The sequence below is a fragment of the Heptranchias perlo genome, chromosome 18 (assembly GCF_035084215.1).
Source record: "Heptranchias perlo isolate sHepPer1 chromosome 18, sHepPer1.hap1, whole genome shotgun sequence".
Classification (NCBI taxonomy): Eukaryota; Metazoa; Chordata; class Chondrichthyes; order Hexanchiformes; family Hexanchidae; genus Heptranchias; species Heptranchias perlo.
In genome coordinates this window covers 12,422,241-12,440,204 of record NC_090342.1, presented here as the reverse complement: position 1 = coordinate 12,440,204, position 17,964 = coordinate 12,422,241, and the positions used below count along the sequence as shown (strand labels likewise).

Below are 17,964 nucleotides of genomic sequence, written 5' to 3'. Positions count from 1 at the left end.
ATTACACAACCAACAGGTTGACAATACACGGGTGATATAGCCTCTCAAGCAATAATCACAAAATCCTAGCAACGGGGGCTCCTTCCCTTTGATGGTTCAGGAGCTACTGCATCACATGCGCAGCACTGAACTAACGTGAACTAGAAAATTCCCAGGTTCAATCTCTGGTCTACTCAGTAAGCCATCTCAGCTTATGTAGCAGTGGGGATTGCTTCAGAGTCCATGGGCTAGGAAGAGAAGGAAAACATTAGCAGCTTGTTCTTGGTCACTCACCATCAGTACTGCTACAAATGGCTATATGGCTATTGAGTGAAGACAAGGTCACCTTGGCTCTTAAGGCCTCTATGGCTAAATAGGCCTTCAATATTTACTGTCCAGTTTCTTGTGAAGAGTTGTCATAGTCACCCATGGAACTGTATCCCCACACAAGTTACCACCTTTGTGAGAATATAAGAACATAAGAAATAGGAGCAGGAACAGGCCATATGGCCCCTCAAGCCTGTTCTGCCATTCAATGTCATGGCTGATCTTTGACCTCAACTCCACTTTCCAGTTCAATCCCCACATCCCTTGATTCCCCTAGAGTTCAAAAATCTATCCATCTCAGCCTTAAATATACTCAATGACTCAGCATCCACAGACCTCTGGGGTAGAGAATTCCAAAGATTCACAACCCTCAAGTGAGGAAATTCCTCCTCATCTCAATCTTAAATGACGAAGGAGATAATCTCCGAAAGCTTGTGATTTTCAAATAAAATTGTTGGACTATAACCTGGTGTTGTAAGATTCTTTACATTTGTCAATCTTAAATGGCCGATCCCTTAAACTGTGACTATGCCCCCTAGTTCTAGACTCTCCAGCCAGGGGAAACAACCTCTCAGCATCTATCCTGCCAAGCCCCCTCAAAATCTTACATGTTTCTATTAGATCACCTCTCATTCTTCTAAATTCCAGAGTATAGGCCCATTCTACTCAATCTCTTCTCATTGGACAACCCTCCCATCCCAGGAATCAATCTAGTGAACCGCCTCCGAGACAAGTATATTCTTCCTTAGATAAGGAGACCAAAACTGTACACAGTACTCCAGGTGAGGTCTCACTAAAGCACTGTACAACTGCAGTAAGATGTCCAATCTTCTTGTAAGGCCAACATGCCATTTGCCTACCTAATTGCATGCTGTGCCTGCATGCTAACTGTGTGTTTCTTGTATGAGGACACCCAAATCTCTGTACACCAACATTTAATAGTTTCTCATCATTTAAAAAATATTCTGCTTTTGTATTCTTCCAACCAAAATGAATAACCTCACATTTCCCTACATCATACTCCATCTGCCACATTCTTGCCCGTTCACTTAACCTGTATGTCCCTTTGCAGACTCTTTGGCCAGGATTTTGACCCGGAGTCGGGAAGCAGGGGCCGGGGCAGGGGGAGGGGGGGGGCGTGGGTGGGGCGTGGGTGGGGGTGGGTGGGAGGGAGTGGAATCACAGTCGGGAAATCCAGAAGTACGGGTCTCCCAGACATCCTTACGATTTTGATCTATGGATATCTTTAATTTTTTTTTGTTTGTTTACCATCCAACAGGCCAGCCTGTTTGAGAGGCTGGTCTCAGTTGGACGGGAGCAGAACAATGAAGACGACGTCTTCAGCTAAGTCTTAAGTTGTATGGATGGGGGTCAATCATCGGATGTTAGTCTCCAGGGTGTGTGTGTGTGTGGGGGGGGGGGGGGGGGCGGGCGTCATCACAGGAGTCTGTGATCGTTGCAGGTAGACTTGTTGGGCCTGGGTGAAGCACTCCTGCTCCACTGGGCCCACAAGCTGTGCCAGAAAGGCACTTCTTGCCTCCTCTCACGTGGCGTGAAGGAGAAGGCCCAGGAATCCCAGCCCCCAGGGGTTGAAATCGCGAAACCTTTCAAAACGGAGGCCCACAGCCTCCTTGAAAAAGGTTTTCGTGACCAACCCGCCCCGAGAGTGGGCTGGAGGTGGGTCTGAAATTGTTGCAATTTTCAATGCACCCCTGCTCCCAACCCACCCATTTTTCCCAGTTAAAATCCTGCCCTTTGTGTCCTCCTCACAGCTTACTTTCCCACTTAGCTTTGTGAGATACAGACAATAAAATCACAGGAAATGGCAACGGTGGATTGAGGGGGAAAACTGCAAATATTAAGGGAGGGCAACACAATGAACATTTTTCTACTTTTACTGGCTACAGTAGAATATCTTTGGTACAACAAAATATAACCATGCACGAATAGGAGTCAACCCAGGTCATTATGGGTGACCAATACCCAGCTCAGTTCCAAGAGATGATGGGAAATTGGTAGAAACTCAATGTAACATGTAATTCAGGTTTTGCCAGTGGTCCTTTTACAACTGATCCTTATAATTTTGTTCAATTTCTAAAAAAGATATGCACACGGACTTATTCCGCAGGTAAAACTTTACGCTACAGCAGTACAAGAGGACAGCACTTGCATATTTTACAATTTGAATCAAATCTCTTTTCCCCAACAGTGCTCCCTAATGAACTAAAGCTGTTCTTTGGCCACTAGCTCTCATAGCCTAAGTGTCCTGCAGTACAATGAAAGCAAAATGGACATATTTGTTTAGACTGGTGGGCAGGAAAATACACTTCCTCCGCTCCTAAACCCCACCCCTGCCCCCCAAGTTTCAATGTGTAGAGTAAAAGCAGTGTGCTGGCAACAGCACAAATCGCCGCAGGGTACAGGTATGTGCCCATAATTATGTTGCCATAACGTCATCCTGTATACACCCCAAAGTATACATTTTACAAATAATGCCACTGTTTCATAACAATGAAATGCATCACATTGCAAGAGCAAAGCAATCAATTTGTCAGCACCACTCTGTGCGTGAGTTTCTGCTCGAAACATACACGGCCAATGATTCATGGGTGGGGATGGGGGAGGCAGTACAACTTAAAAGGTAAATTTGGAATAGTGGCGCTCTTAGGTCACAGTCTCAAGACCTGGCCTATAATATAAATGGTCGTTGAGACAACAGGGATGGAACGAGTAACAGGAGATACAAAATCAAACTATGAGTTCAAAAATATGACACAGCAACAGTATAGTGTTGGAACTAATCACCTGACACATTCAGTCACTATTCGTTCTATATAACAAACCACAAAATTTAGGGGGGGGGGGGGGGGGGGGGGGGGAAATTCGATAAGGCCTATTATTGGGCGCGGGTAGCATGATCCGCTATTAACCCGCGCCCAATGGCCCCTGCGCAGGCAGGATGAGACGTTTGTGAGGCCTGAGGACTTATCTGCAAGCTGAGTGGGAAATCAGTGCTGACACGAGGAACCAATGCAACTCGCACTTTCCACCAGCAGGAGGACCCCAAATTTCTTAAAGGGGGCTGTCTCTTAAAAGTAGCTGGTACCTGTTATTTGCTAAATAACAGGTACCAGCTGTAAAACAGAGATGCAGGTCCCGTCCCTATGTTTACACACTAATGAGTAATGTTAAAACATTGAATAAAGGTTACGCACAACTAAATCCCACATCCTCCAATCTGCCTGCCAGACCTCACCAATCTGCCGATCTGAGTTGGTACCAGGCCTGCAAGAGTAAGTGCACCAAGGTTCTCAGATGATGTACTAGAGGCCTTGGTGCAAGAGGTGGACAGAAGGAGGGATATCCTATATCTGCTGGGGGAGGGGGCAAGAGGCCCTCCAGACATATGCCCAAAGGGAAGCAGCAAGGGTGGGGGGGGGGGGGGGGGGGGGTGGGCGAAGTCAATGCCAGGCGCACTTCATCATGGACATGGATACAATGCCGGAAGAAGTTCAATGCTTTGACACAAGTGGTCAAGGTGAATGAGATCAATTGTCAAGTGGCCTCTCCTACCAACTGCACCACTAGCTGCATCCACTTACTACACCACCCCCCCCACCCCATCACCCACATACCAACAAACTCTTTCCATCAGTACTCAACTCAGCCAGATGCTTCCTCTCACCGTTGCACATTACTACTGTTGCAAACTGCCCACCCACAACTCACAGGCCACACACACACTGGCAGCTATTCAACCATGACAGGCACATCACCCAGACACACGTCCCACTTTCTTGCAGGAGAACGTGGCGCATATCAGGAGGCAGCAAGCGGCAGAGACATTTAACCCCTCGAGTGAGTTCCGTCATTCAATGGGATCATGGTGGACCTGTGACCTAACTCCATATACCTGCCATAGCCCCATATCCCTTAATATCCTTGGTTCACAGAAGTATATCAATCTCAGATTTAGAATTCACAATTGAGCTAGCATCAGCTGCTGCTTGCAGAAAAGCGTTAAAAACTTCTTCCACCCTTTGCATGTAGCAGCGTTTCCTAACTTCATTCCTGCATGTCCTGGCTCTAAAGGTTAGGCTATGTCCCCTAGTCCTAGTATTCAAATATAGGCAACCTCCAAAAACAATTACAAATGTATCAGCAGCCAGAAGCAATAAACCAGCCGCTAACCTGTAAACCCTGTATGGTGCCTTTAAATAGCGCTGGTGGGGGTCCTCCAGGCACTCAGACAGGTTCAGATGGTTGAGATTGTGCGTTGAGTTTGTGCACGCGCTAATACCTATATCAAGATGGCGTCCTGCGCACATCACTCTGGAAACGTTGGTGCGCAGCCAAGGCGCCATCTTGGATGTGCGGGAGGCCGCATAGCACCAAAACAACGGGTGCTACATGGCCCAATTTCTAGCCCTTAATTATAACTAGTCCCTAAAGGTAGGGGGATCGTTCAATACTTTCACAACATATATTATGTAGCTAGCAATACTTTAGCACAGAAAATTCAATACGGTACCTAACTCAACATAATCCATTTTTGAATTTACTATGGGCACTGTGAACAACTCTTCCTAACATTATTTTCCATGTTTCATGATCATCTGCCCTACAAGCTAAGCAGTTTCTTTTGTCTGCTCCAGAGCGTAATGTTTTAAGCTTTTACCGCTGAACCATCTAATGGTTTTGTACTAATCATTGAACAAAAAGTGGCAAAAAGTATTGGTCCACAATACTGATTGCAAAATGCTGGAATTGGGGGGCAAAAACTGGTAATTATCAAATAATTATTTTACATCTGCCAATAAGGAGGAAGAGGAAAAGGAAAATAAGAGGACCATTCAGATCTCCAGGGAGTCAGACACTACACAACTGAGAACATAGGGGTAGAAAAGACTATTATGGTCCATCTGACCAGTCACACTGTCTAGGAAATTACCTATCCCATGGTACCTTTCAAACCCCTGCATCAAAACTTTCTCCAAGTACTTAGCCATCACCTGAATTTACAGATACAATCAAACTTCACTGCCTCGCTTCATAGTCTATTCCATACATTCATCGTCCTGTGTAAAGTAGATAAATCTAAACTACATTTTCAGAAGACATGGGTGTAAAAAGGTTAGTTGCGCTTAAAAAGGGCATAAGTACCTAGTCCGGACAACATGAAGCTCAGAGTCTTGAAACAAGGGGGACTCAAATTAATGAAACCTTAACTGACATTTTCCAAGTTCACCGAATAAAAGTGGCTCTAGAAGAAGGAACAGTTTTTTTTCCCCCGGCTTTGTGATACTGATCCTAGAAATGGCAGCAGGGGCAGTACAACTGGCCTTGGCACCCCAAAGCAGGGTTTCTGCTACTAGCCAACAAGTCACACTGGTTGTAAAGTGTACGTGTGGGTGCAGATAAAGACAGGACAGCGCTCAGCTGTGAAGTCTCTCGTGAATGTGTCAACGTTTAGGCTCACACAAAAGAAACAAGTTGTCAGGAAAGAGTTGTAGCAAATTTTACAGGAAGGTTGCTCAAACACTTTTATGACTTTGCTACAACTAGTGATCAGAGGAATTCTTTCCCACAGGTAAGTGTCTGAAAAGAGAAATGATCATGCGATGTACGTTGTGATGACAGGTAGATGGGATACAATTGATCGAAAAACGCTCGGTGTGTTGCTCCTAATGGCCTTTTCTAGTTCCTAAAATTTTGAGTGTTTATTTAATTACAAAAAATATAACTTACTACTGAAGCTGAACGATAATGAGAATGTCAAGAGTGAAGATTAACAATAGTTAGAAACAATTTGATGAACTGCCTTTTCAAAACTGCAGTGTGAGCTCAGCTTATTTTACAGTGCTCTTGCATTGTTTGTTGGATGAAACAAATCAGGAGTGCTTCACAGTTCACAGATCAAACTCAAGACCTTCCTGGGCTCAGTGGCTCAACTACTCTCTGAAGCTATTGAGGAAGTTCCCCTTCCCTCACATTTTACTTAACAAAAATACTATTTAGCAGTTTGGATGCAAGTTCCTACCTTTTAATTAACTTTGAAAAAGTTTACAGTAACAAATGCGTCCATGAAGAGATGTCAACAAACCCACTGTGTATTTCTTGCATTTTCTGCTAAACACAGGGAATGCTAACATTATTTATAAAAGAACTGCTCTGTTACATATTTGAACCTCTTTTTCCTCTCCAATTTTCCCTTCCTTACTCTTCATCTCGAAGTCACTGACATGTGGTGTAGTATTGTTCCACAAGCAGTGACAGTCTACCAATATCTCACCCAGTTTTTGCCTTCCCTAGTCTAAGGATGCTGAGGCCAACTGCAATGCCCTCACTGCAAGGCTGTGTAGGATTAGCTAGCTCAGCAAAGACCTCTTTATCTGCATGATTCAGTATTAAACCATAAAGTGCATTTGCCTAGAATAGTCAGGAAATTATTCATTTGTATTTTGATCTTAAGAATCCTTTAAGTTCCTCTGATTGGTTCAACAGTTGTACATCAGTTATGATCCCAAATGCCCAAAACTTTAGTAAAGTTACGGAAGTAGATCACAGAGTACTTCCAATGATGTAATAACCTTATTTAAATAAAAAATAAATAATGCATGGGTACCAAGAGAAAAGATGAGAGCTTTTCGTTTTCCTCCCCACATTTTATTCACAGCCATCATTCTCATTCTTGCCCAGCACTATCTGCTACCTATGTCCCGACAAATTGTTTTTAAGACTGCAATCCTCATTTTCAAATCCCCCACAATTACATTACTTCAGAAATGTTTTTCCAATCATGCATCTCAGCCCGCACCCTTTGCTCTTCCAACTCTGGAATATGGCTTGTTCCCCACTCCACCACTGGAGACCAATATTTCAATCATTTCATTTCTGCTCTCTAGAAATTCTTTTCCAACACAATTATGCCTTACCACTACTCCAATCCTTCAAAAGCCTTCTAAAAAATTCATTACTAAGGGTCCCCACTCATAAATCCCTTCACTTCCTGCTTACTGTCCACCTTTACCCTTGAGATGTTCTTTTACTGGAGGAGTTGTATAAATGCAAGTTGTTGTTTGGCTTTGTTATATCCTCTGCCAGTATAAAGACAAGTCTGATCAGTATAGAGAGATAGTGCCACACATCCAGTCATTTTATTCCACAAAAATACTCCGTAATGACATTAATTTTTAAAATTAAATTTGTAGAGTCAGTTTGCTGTATGAGCTACAAAGGAAAAAAGGAGTAAAAAAAAACTATACAACAATTAGACTAATACATGGATACCAGTACAATTGTTAGTTACTTGCTCATGTCAACTAGCAAGATAACTAGAACAACAAATTCTTACCTGGGTGCTTAATACAAACCACCACAAATAACCTACTATTCGTAATAAAGTACCTTTTGTACTTGGCGTTCCAATGGTCTCGAAGCGGTGATTGGTTAATCTTTCTTAAAACAGCAGAAATGCACATTGCTCGGGTTTCATTTTACAGATACTCAAAATGGAGTGTTTGCAAAGAATAAAACCTGAATATCCAGTTTATTTTTGGATGTGAACCAAATCATTCAAGCTTCGGCCTGCTTGTACGAAATCGTCAGCATGCCCAAACAGCTTCATACTATTTGCATACAATTTAGCCGTAGGATTTTTAGATTAGAACTGTAATGGCCTTCAAAGTCTTTACTCACGAACCATCGGAGGAGCCCAAAATGCATTTTAAGAAGGAAAGTTACTATTTCTATCTGCTTTTATATTGTTGTATTTCTATATTAGTATGTTATACAGTCCTGCTGGAAGTACGTATATGTAGACATTGGTTGAAGACAGTACTGGATTCTGCTTTGATGTGTCCTATTGTCGAACAGCCTTCCAACAGTGGTACTGGAGGATAACTGCCGCCCTGCAACCGTGCATTAGCAAGAAGTCAATAGCTTCAATAAATTTTACCAAAGTAAACTTGCCTCATTTGTTGAGGCCAGCAGCTGGAGAGATCTGATTTTACTGGGTCTTCTCGGCTGCATTAAATCTGTCAAACTGACTTTGGTGCTGTCACATCCTGCGCAAAATCTGCACATCAGGAGCCAGCAACACTAACGAGGAAGAACAGCAATATCAGAGCAGTTTCTGAGTCACACATATCAGGAAGGTCCCAAGTTCAAATCACTAGGTTATGCTGCATTAGCTGACCTCTGCGAGGGCAGTAGTACAGGTAATGAAACTTACTGTGGCACCTATGGGATAACAAGAGCAAGAAACCAGATTGGGTGAAGGTGGATCCTTAGGTGTTATAGTACAGAAACAAGCCATTCAGCCAATCAAGCCTGCACTGGTGTTTTTCTCTAATCCCATTCTTCTATACCATTTCTTCCTCTTTTTTCCGTGCATCTATTTGAATCGAATTTAAAAGAATTTAAGGATGCTGCTTCAACAGCATTTTGTGATAGCAGAAGATGCTAACAACACATTCTAACTAATCACTCTGCAAAGAATTTCTTTTCGTACCTGCCCTTTAATTCTCCTGCTCTACAACAATCCTGACTGCAAGTGTGTATGTCCTAGGTGGACCAGGCTCAGCTTCGATGCCCTTCACATTTGGATAGCCAGTGGACATCCACCGGCAAGGTTCACACGTGAAAAATAGACATTTGGATGAGGCAATAGATGGTAACTGCTACTCATGCAACTATTCCAGTAAGGGAATCAGTGTCTTTAGAAAGGGAGAAAATTAGAGATTCTTTATAAAGCAGTTTCATATTTTCTTCCCCTTTTTCCCTAAACCAGGTTAAATTGTGAAATCATTGACACATTAAAATTGGCTCCACTCTTGATGGTAACACTGGAAAAAAGTAAACTATGTTGGGCGTTTTATTTTGTTTCCGCAAGACATGCCACCTGTTCAATGGCCTCTGACGATGCCACTTCATAGCCTGCTTCTGGGATGTCTGCAATAGCTGACACGGTCAACTTCTGCTCATATTCTTTCTCCACCTCACAATGGAACTGCCTGGCATAGGTTAAGGGGAGTCATTGGGTTGAATCACAGGGAACCATTGGGTTAAACTGGCACTCTTTGGCACAGCACAGTGGAGCAATGAATATGAAATTGTATTTCAGGCACATAATTTCTTTAGAATCTCAGGTCTCACCTACAAATAGAGGAACAAAGTGAGATTTAAACACTCCAGTCCCCATTATGCATGTTTTCTTTTAAAGAAAAATTAATTCCTATACCATGATTTGATTTCTAGAGTTTGGAAATACTGCACAAGGTACAAAAACTCTTAAAAAGTTGTATTTAATGCAACAGTATAATTTTTTATGCAATTGCTGTTTTACTTGCTTGATAAGATAGATAACAAAAGAATGATGGAGAAGGTAGAGACATTACAATCACCTATTCATGAAGTTAGCATCTGACTGAGACAAATGCAGCTGTTTTCTCATCGTGTTCAATTCCTTCTCTGACCTAGCATCCTCAGAATCCAAAGAGGTTAGTACTGTACAAATAAACTCAAATAATCTTCTTACCAATCAGTCAGAGGTCACAGATTGAAGTGAACAATATGGTTTGCCTACCTTTGGGGAAAACACGGAGGACAGAGTGCAGCTCAGATTTATCTTGTACAAGATCTACTTAACACCATTTGAAAGGAATTCCAAGTGCTTTGGATTCAGACACTGCAAATATACAACATCAGATACAGAGTTTCACACATTCCAAGTGTGGAAAAGGTACCTTGAAGGGGCCAACTCAAACTTGGTCTAATACAGATAACACCTACTCCACAGTGTCATGTATCTTCTTGACACATTGAATTGGGATGAGCGGAGGAAAGAGAAAATTGGTTCTGTAATATGTTAGAACCACTGGTGCCTGATGTGCTCCAATTACATTGCTGGGCAGACTCCACAGCACCAATAACCGGTATTGGAATCTTATTTGAAAGTCGCAAATTGCAATTTTCATTTTTGGCCACCGAACCTTCCTCCATGTCTGACAACGGTCCATACGTGCCAGCGAGATATAAACCACAATGCAGGCCTACAGGGACAGGCTGAGCACTCGGTCCACATCAAACAAAGAAAATAAATGGCCAAAAAACACCCATTTACAGCGCTGATCTAGTGTTGCTGCCTCTAGAGGCGCAAGGGAAAGCCACTTCAAACAGGACATGGTACATCTAGACTCAGTAGTGCCAATTCATTTACTTTCCAAAGCTGCTGCCAAAGTAGGGGCTCTTGCCACAGGAACGGCTTTAAAGCTAAATTCAACAAAAAAGACAGCCTTTCTGGATTTACTGATGCACGGTCTCCTACCACCACAAAGTTTAAAAGACTCTATATTTTATGTTGAATTAAATTTTTCCCGAAGTGAAAAGCAACATTTTCACATGAAGCGGTTACTTTTATTTATGTCCTCAATTTACAGGGCTGAATCTACAAAATTGAACTTTTAGTAAATCACCTTTAATCCAATACATTACAGACAGCTGATATTTTAAGTGCTACAATTACTATTCCTCTTTATACCTTAGGCTATATAATAATGAAGATTGATATTGTTATTTCCTACTCCTACCCACACTCAGTGCATTAACTATTTGTCATTTGTTATTGTTAAGACTTAAACCATGGCAGAGACATTTTAAGAATACCAAATACTATTTAAATTCATTTATAAAAGAACTTTACATAGAGCAGTGTGAACCAAAATTTGAGTTCTGACGCGTACATCACAAAAACACAACAGTTCCATTACAATGAAGTTGCCTTTTTTTAAACAATGGGCAACCCCATGCTGGTCCAAAGGTCCTTTGAGAAGATTTTTCAAAAAAAGGTTAAATAAAAACTACAAAACAAGCTTCCCATCCCTTTAAACAAGCTTTATTCTGGGTCACTGCTCAAACCACAGATAGCATTACTTCAGTATCTTTAAACCATTTGTCAGTCTCAATTTGCAAATCTCAGATCAATAAACAGCCATCAATCTCCTGACACATTTAGCTTGAACACAACATCCTTCTCTTATTTCTCACATTTCTACAATCTAAAATCACCTCATTTTACTATGACCCAGCATGTGTTTATACATTTCAAAGCTATGTCCACCCCAACCTACAAAGCTGTATAAGGTTACTCTTTTGTTAGCTTTGTCATTTGTTCATAATTTTAACGTTTACAATTTAAAGCATAAATCGACTTTCTTCTTACAAAAGGCCATTTTGTAATCTTATGTGGCAGATAGAAGAAGGGATTAAAAACTCATACAGCAGTCTGTTAATTCTACCCTTTGCTAAACCAGCAGTCTTTAGCGGCTTTTATTGAGCCCCACGCTAGTTCTACTGGCTCATGACCCACGGGTCTCAACAACAAAGTAAACTTGCCAGGTTTGTTAAGTAAGAAACAGTCAAGTTTTAGTGTTGCTGCTCGCTGTACAAAACTCACACCAGGAGCTGGCTGCATCAACAGAGGTCTCGTGCAATATAAACGCAGCCTTTGGCATGTAGCATGTGTGAATGTTGGATGTCGATTTAACTTTGTTTTGCTGTCAGAATTCCACCGTGGACCACAGACAACCAGATTAATATGAGCATTTTATGCTCCACCTGACAAAATTTTACAAGAAAAATTCTTAAAGTTTCACCCCCTATCCTCAAAAATCAAGACATAAAAAAGTGTGTATCTTAAGTTTAGTGGCATATTTCTGAAGCACCATCTGCTTTTCCCCTTCCCTTCTGGAAAACCCACATTCATATCATGTGTCACTTAGCTCTTATTCAAGCAGTACTGCAGACATGCTGACTGCACCAGCTGACCTGGGCCTAGTAAAAACAAACCCTAATAAATCACCAGATGCAAGTAATTGAGCTGTGATCAGATTAATTAATTGAACAGTTTCCTGGGAATGTGTGTTACATAACCCTCAAAACTCAGCTCATTTTGAAGTAATTATCCTAGATGTTAATTGCAGACTAGAAACTGTGGTAGGTTACTTTCTATATGAATGAAAGTTTGATTGGCTGATGTTGGGAATCTTGCTAAAAATGAACATATGGTGGTGGTATTGTCTTGCCTGAAGAAAGTCTGATTAGCCAGCGCCCCTTGTTTATCTGGTAACATTCTGTACTAATTCCCAAGTTTTATTTCATCTCATGAGTCAAAGTCCTTCAAAGTATAGAATGATTCTGTTTTTCATTAAAAGCACCACAGAATAAAACATTTCATATTATGGCTTACAAATGTGTGTTCCTTCTCCAATAGGAAATGCCACACATGCAGCGTAGGTTGTGCCAAAATTGCAAATAAAGACGTGATTCTGCAGAATACATCTTCAAAATCTTCCAACAGGGACACACGTAGCTGATCACTTTTTCACAAACAAATGAAAGTTTCCCCTTTCTCCCCCTTTCAAACAGTTGAATGGCCTGCCAAGGCTGTCAACACTTACTGTTTAGAATCACATGAACAATGGCTACTTAGCTGAGCTGCCAAAGTACTGTTGGCACTACTGAAACTGCACCCCAGCGGAGTCACCAACTCCAGGAAAGGAGCGAGAACACCAGGATTTTTTTTCCCCACAGCCAACGTTCAACTTATGTATTTATGTAAAAACCTGTGCAAAGAGCCACATATAGGGGTTGTGGACAGTATGGATGCAACAGATGAGTTCAAAAATAATTCAGATCTTAGTTTAATTTTTTTTAATTTACAACGGCTTGACTTACTATGTATGTGACTGAACAAGATACCCAGTTGAAGCCCACAACCACTGGTTTCATGGTCTGTTACACATTTATGAGGTGAAACAATCTTCACCCATCATTGATTTAATTCAAGCACTGTATGCAACGTGGTCTTCTTGCATACTCACCTCTGACACCACTTTGTTTATCTTATGGTCGACTTTTTCTATAATCCATTCTTCTACACGAAACGGTATTTGATGGAAACGGAAGCAAGCTCTCCGGTGGTGCATAGTTTATAGAGTCTATAGCACAGAATGGTCTATGCAGACGTTTATAATGCTCCCCCCCACCACCACCCCTACACCTCCCCGCCTTTCATCAAACTGAATCAGCATATTCTTCTATTCCTTTCTCCCCAAGGTACTTATCTAGCTTCTCCTTAAATGTATCTATGCTATTCAACTCAAATACGCCTTGTGGTAGCACGTTCCACATTCTAACCACTCTCTTGGTAAAGAGGTTTCTCCTGAATTCCCTATTGGATTTATTAGTGACTATCTTATATTTACGACCTCTAGTTTTGGACTCCCCCACAAGTGGAAACATTTTCTCTACATCTACCCTATCAATCCTTTTCATCATCTTAAATACATCGATCAGGTCACCCCTCAGCCTTCTCTTTTCAAGTGAAAAAAGCCCCAGCCTGTCCTGATAAGTATATCCTCTCAGTCCTGGTATCATCCTTGTCAATCTTTTTTGCACCTTCTCCAGTGCCTCTATATCCTTTTTATAATATGGCGACCAGAACTGTGCAGTAGCAAAGGCATTGCACAGCTGAGCTACACAGATTCAATATCTGGTCTCTCAGAGCTTCAAGGACACAAAAATTGAGCCCAGTGTCCCTACTGGAAAGTACCTGTGTGCAAATCTGGGAGGGGGTGGTGGTAAAAGGCAGGATTGAGCTTGGCACTGATGCCCTGCCCTAGCCAACACTCACTGTCTTTGCTCACACAAGAATGACTACTTGAGCGTGGTACTGGAGGATGCTCTGCATTTGTGGAACTGTACTCCAACCATAAAATGATGCTGTCAGAAGAGGATGAAAGGAAAGTTCTTAAAAAAAAACGCACACGGTCAACTAATTCCACTTAGCCAATGGTGTAAGATATGATTATATGGTATATGTCAGCTGTAGCTCAGTGGTAGCACTTTCGCCTCTGAGTCAGAAGGTTGTAGATTCAAGTCCCACTCCAGAGACTTGAGCACAAAATCTAGGCTGACACTCCAGTGCAGTACTGAGGGATTGCTACACTGTTGGAGGTGTCGTCTTTCAGATGAAACGTTAAACCAAGGCCCCATCTGCCCCCTCAGGTGGATGTAAAAGATCCTATGGCACTATTTCGAAGATGATCAGAGGAATTCTCCCCGGTGTACTGGCCAATATTTATCCCTCAACCATCATCACTAAAACAGATTATCTGGTCATTATCTCACTGCTGTTTGTGGGGCCTTGATGTGCGCAGATTGGCTGCTGCGTTTCCTACATTACAAGTGACTACACTTCAAAAGTGCCTAATTGGCTGGAATACTCTTTGGGACGTCCTGAGGTTGTGAAAGGTGCCACATAAATGCAAGTTGGGGCCCGTCGCATGCACATCCTGTGTCATGTGGGAATTCCAGAACACTTCAAATGTCCTGGAAAAACACATGTGCAGAAGTGCCACCGTCTGCTCGAGCTCAGAGTTTGAGCTTGAGAGGCAGCTGGCGTAACTACAGTGCATACGGGAAGCTGAGAGTTTAGTGGATAGCACGTTTCAGGAGGTGGTCACCCCGTAGCTACAGAGAGTTCAGGCGGAGAGGGAGTGAGTCACCACCAGACTAGGATAACAGGCAGACAGTGCAGAAGACCCCTGGGCATGTGGCACTCACAAACCGGTGCTCAGTGTTGAATGCCAGTGAGGGTGTTGACACCTTGGGGGAGTGCAGACAGCAGCAAATCCATGGCACCATACTGCTCAGGGAGGCAAAAGAAATGCAGTTGTTATAGGAAATTCGATAGACAGGGGAATAGACAGGCGTTTCTGGTGGGAAAACTTTTGGAGACAATAATCCTGGACAAAGTTAATTGTGACTTAGAAAAGTATGGGCTAATAAATGAAAGTTAGCAAGGATTTGTTAAAGGAAAATCGTGTTTGACTAACTTGATTGAGTTCTTTGATGAAGTAACGGAGAGGGTTGATGAGGGAAGTGCAGATGATGTTGTGCATATAGACTTTCAAAAGGCATTTGATGACATACCACATAACAGGCATGTTAGCAAAATTAAAACCCATGGCGTTAAAGGGACAGTGACAGTATGGATACCAAATTGGCTAAGGGACAGAAAGCAGAAAGTAATAATGAATGGTTGTTTTTCCAGACTGGAGGGAAGTATACAGTGGTGTTCCCCAGGTCAGTATTAGGACCACTGCTCTTAGATATATTAATGACTTGGACTTGGGTATAGAGGGTATAATTTCAAAGTCTGCAGATGACACAAAACTCAAACATAGTAAACAATGTGGAGGACAGTAACAGACTGGTGAAAAGTGTGAAGTGATACATTTTAGAAGGAGAATGAGAATGAGGAGAGGCAATATAAACTAAATGGTACAATTTTAAAGGGGGTGCAGGAACAGAGAGAACTGGGGGTGCACATACACAAATCTTTTAAATTGGCAAAACAAGTTGAGAAGGCTGTTTAGAAAGCATATGGGATCCTGGGCTTTATTAACAGAGGTATAGCGTACAAAAGCAAGGAAGTTATAAACACTGGTTAGGCCTCAGCTGGAATAGTGCGTCCAATTCTGGGCACCACACTTTAGGAAGGATGTCAAGGCCTTAGAGAGGGTGCAGGAGAGATTTACTGGAATGGTACCAGGGATGAAGAACTTCAGTTATGTGGAGAGACTGGAGAAGTTGGGGTGGTTGTTTTTAGAACAGAGAAGGTTAAGAGGAGATTTGATAGAGGTGTTCAAAATCATGATAGAGCAAGTAAGGAGAAACCGTTTCCAGCGGCAGAAGGGTCAGTAACCAGAGAACACAGATTTAAAGTGAGCGGCAAAAGAGCCAGAGGCAACATGAGGAAACCTTTTTTATTTTAAACGCGGCGAGTTGTAATGATCTGGAATGCACTACCTGCAAGGGTGGTGGAAGCAGATTTAATAGTAATTTTCAAAAGGGAATTGGATAATTACTTGAAGGGAAAAAATTTACAGGGCTATGGAGAAAGAGCAGGGTAATTGGATAGTTCTTTCAAAGTACCAGCACAGGCATGATGGGCCTAATGGCCTCCTCCTGTGGTGTACCTACTAAGATACCAGTGTCAAAACATTACAACATGTAGTACCATCAATCTAGGTTATAATGGTATTGCTCTTCAGCTCAAGCTAGATCGAGCTGGAGCTGTGCTGTTTGGTTCTAGAAAGGTCTCACCATTATCATTCCCTGCTTTTATATGTATAAAATATCCACAAAGACCAAATCTGCAGTTTCCTAAAAAACTTAAAATAAAGAAGTTCCAGCATTCAAAAGGAACATAAATGGAGCGGGACGGTAGAAAGAAAAGATTAAAAATTGATTAGCAACAGAAAATTTGAAAGATTACCAAGTACTTTATTTTGCTGAATTCTATGCTTGAAATCTTTCACGACACTGCATAGTGTTAAATTATAGAGAGAAACATGGTAGGATGTGGAAGGCCCGTGTGTTTTTTTTTAAAAACCCAATGCTGATGGCATGATGCATGGGTGACATACTGTGCTGCATTGCACAAGGAAAGAGGTTCTAATCCCGTGCTTTTTCGCACAAACTTTCTATCTCATAAGCTGCTTGGGGAGCCAGACTTATTTAAGGAGAAAGACATGAGTAAGAGTTAACCTACATTGCTCACGTATACCTTTTCATAAATTACAACAAAATAGCACAATTGGAGGCAAGGGCCTACATCTCACGCCCGTGCTCTAGGCAAGGGACCTTATATGTGCAAGATAAAAATTGAAAAGATGCTTAGATGATAGTTAGGGATGTTTTTATTAAGATTATATTGCTGTCAACAGCAGCATTAACAGGGCTCTACATTTTATAACAAAGTACAGATGTTGCAAACATTGATATTGAAAGCAATTTCAAAATTCGGGATGGAGGGGGGAGTTGGGATGTCACTACCTCGAAAATTAACTCACATTCACAATGTTAGCAGCCTCAACAAGGTTACACACAGTAAACACTAAACTTTCTGGCTGCTTCTAAAGGCTTACAATGCATCTGGAGCTCAGCTCAGCTTACAATACCAAGGGACTCCTTACCTTTCAATGTTGTTGCTTCTTCCATCATCAGAATTTGTTGGGAACTACAGAAATTGGTCCCTGCAGGTATTGGATGGATAAATGAATAGACAGATGGGTTCTGCAGCAGTACTGCTCAGACTTTTCCATGTAATTACTATTACTACAGAGAATCTGAGCTCCAATGGATTTGCACACCTCTCCTTCCCTCCCTCAAACCTCTTGATTCCGACCTTAGAACACTATTTGACTGGCTCACAAATAATGATTCCCTTGTCACACTTGACTGGTCATACCATATTCATGCTGTTACGACTGCAAATGCAGTGCGAAAACTACAGCATGGTGTTACTGAACTCAAACTATTCCACCCATGTCACTTCTGGCAAAACTATCTAAGGTAGTAGTCAGGTAGTGCAGCATTGCTATATCAGCTTCAGTGTCACACACCATCAGCTAATGCACATGGTACACATAAATGCTGTAATTTAAAAGCCACTTTAATATGGACATTTTTAGGTTTGAGCTTGTGAATCCAGCTCATTAAGTATTTAAAATTCCCTCATCCTGGTGGCAGTTCATGGATGCCGATCTCCCAGAATCAAACTTAAAACAAGAGCCAGTATATAACCTGCCA

At 41.9% G+C, this 17,964-nt stretch overlaps 1 protein-coding gene across 2 annotated transcripts in view; it reads right to left on the bottom strand.

Moving 5' to 3' along the window:
• Window positions 1–17,964, bottom strand: part of lrig3 (leucine-rich repeats and immunoglobulin-like domains 3) — a 68,227-nt gene that overhangs the window by 26,692 nt on the left and 23,571 nt on the right. The window contains exon 2 of one of the 2 annotated variants that reach the window (XM_067999398.1): window positions 17,349–17,408. The exons of the other annotated variant lie outside the window; for it this stretch is intronic. The gene's annotated coding sequence lies outside the window, so the exon portion shown is untranslated. The remainder of the gene's footprint in view (window positions 1–17,348; window positions 17,409–17,964) is intronic. 2 annotated transcript variants of the gene reach the window in all.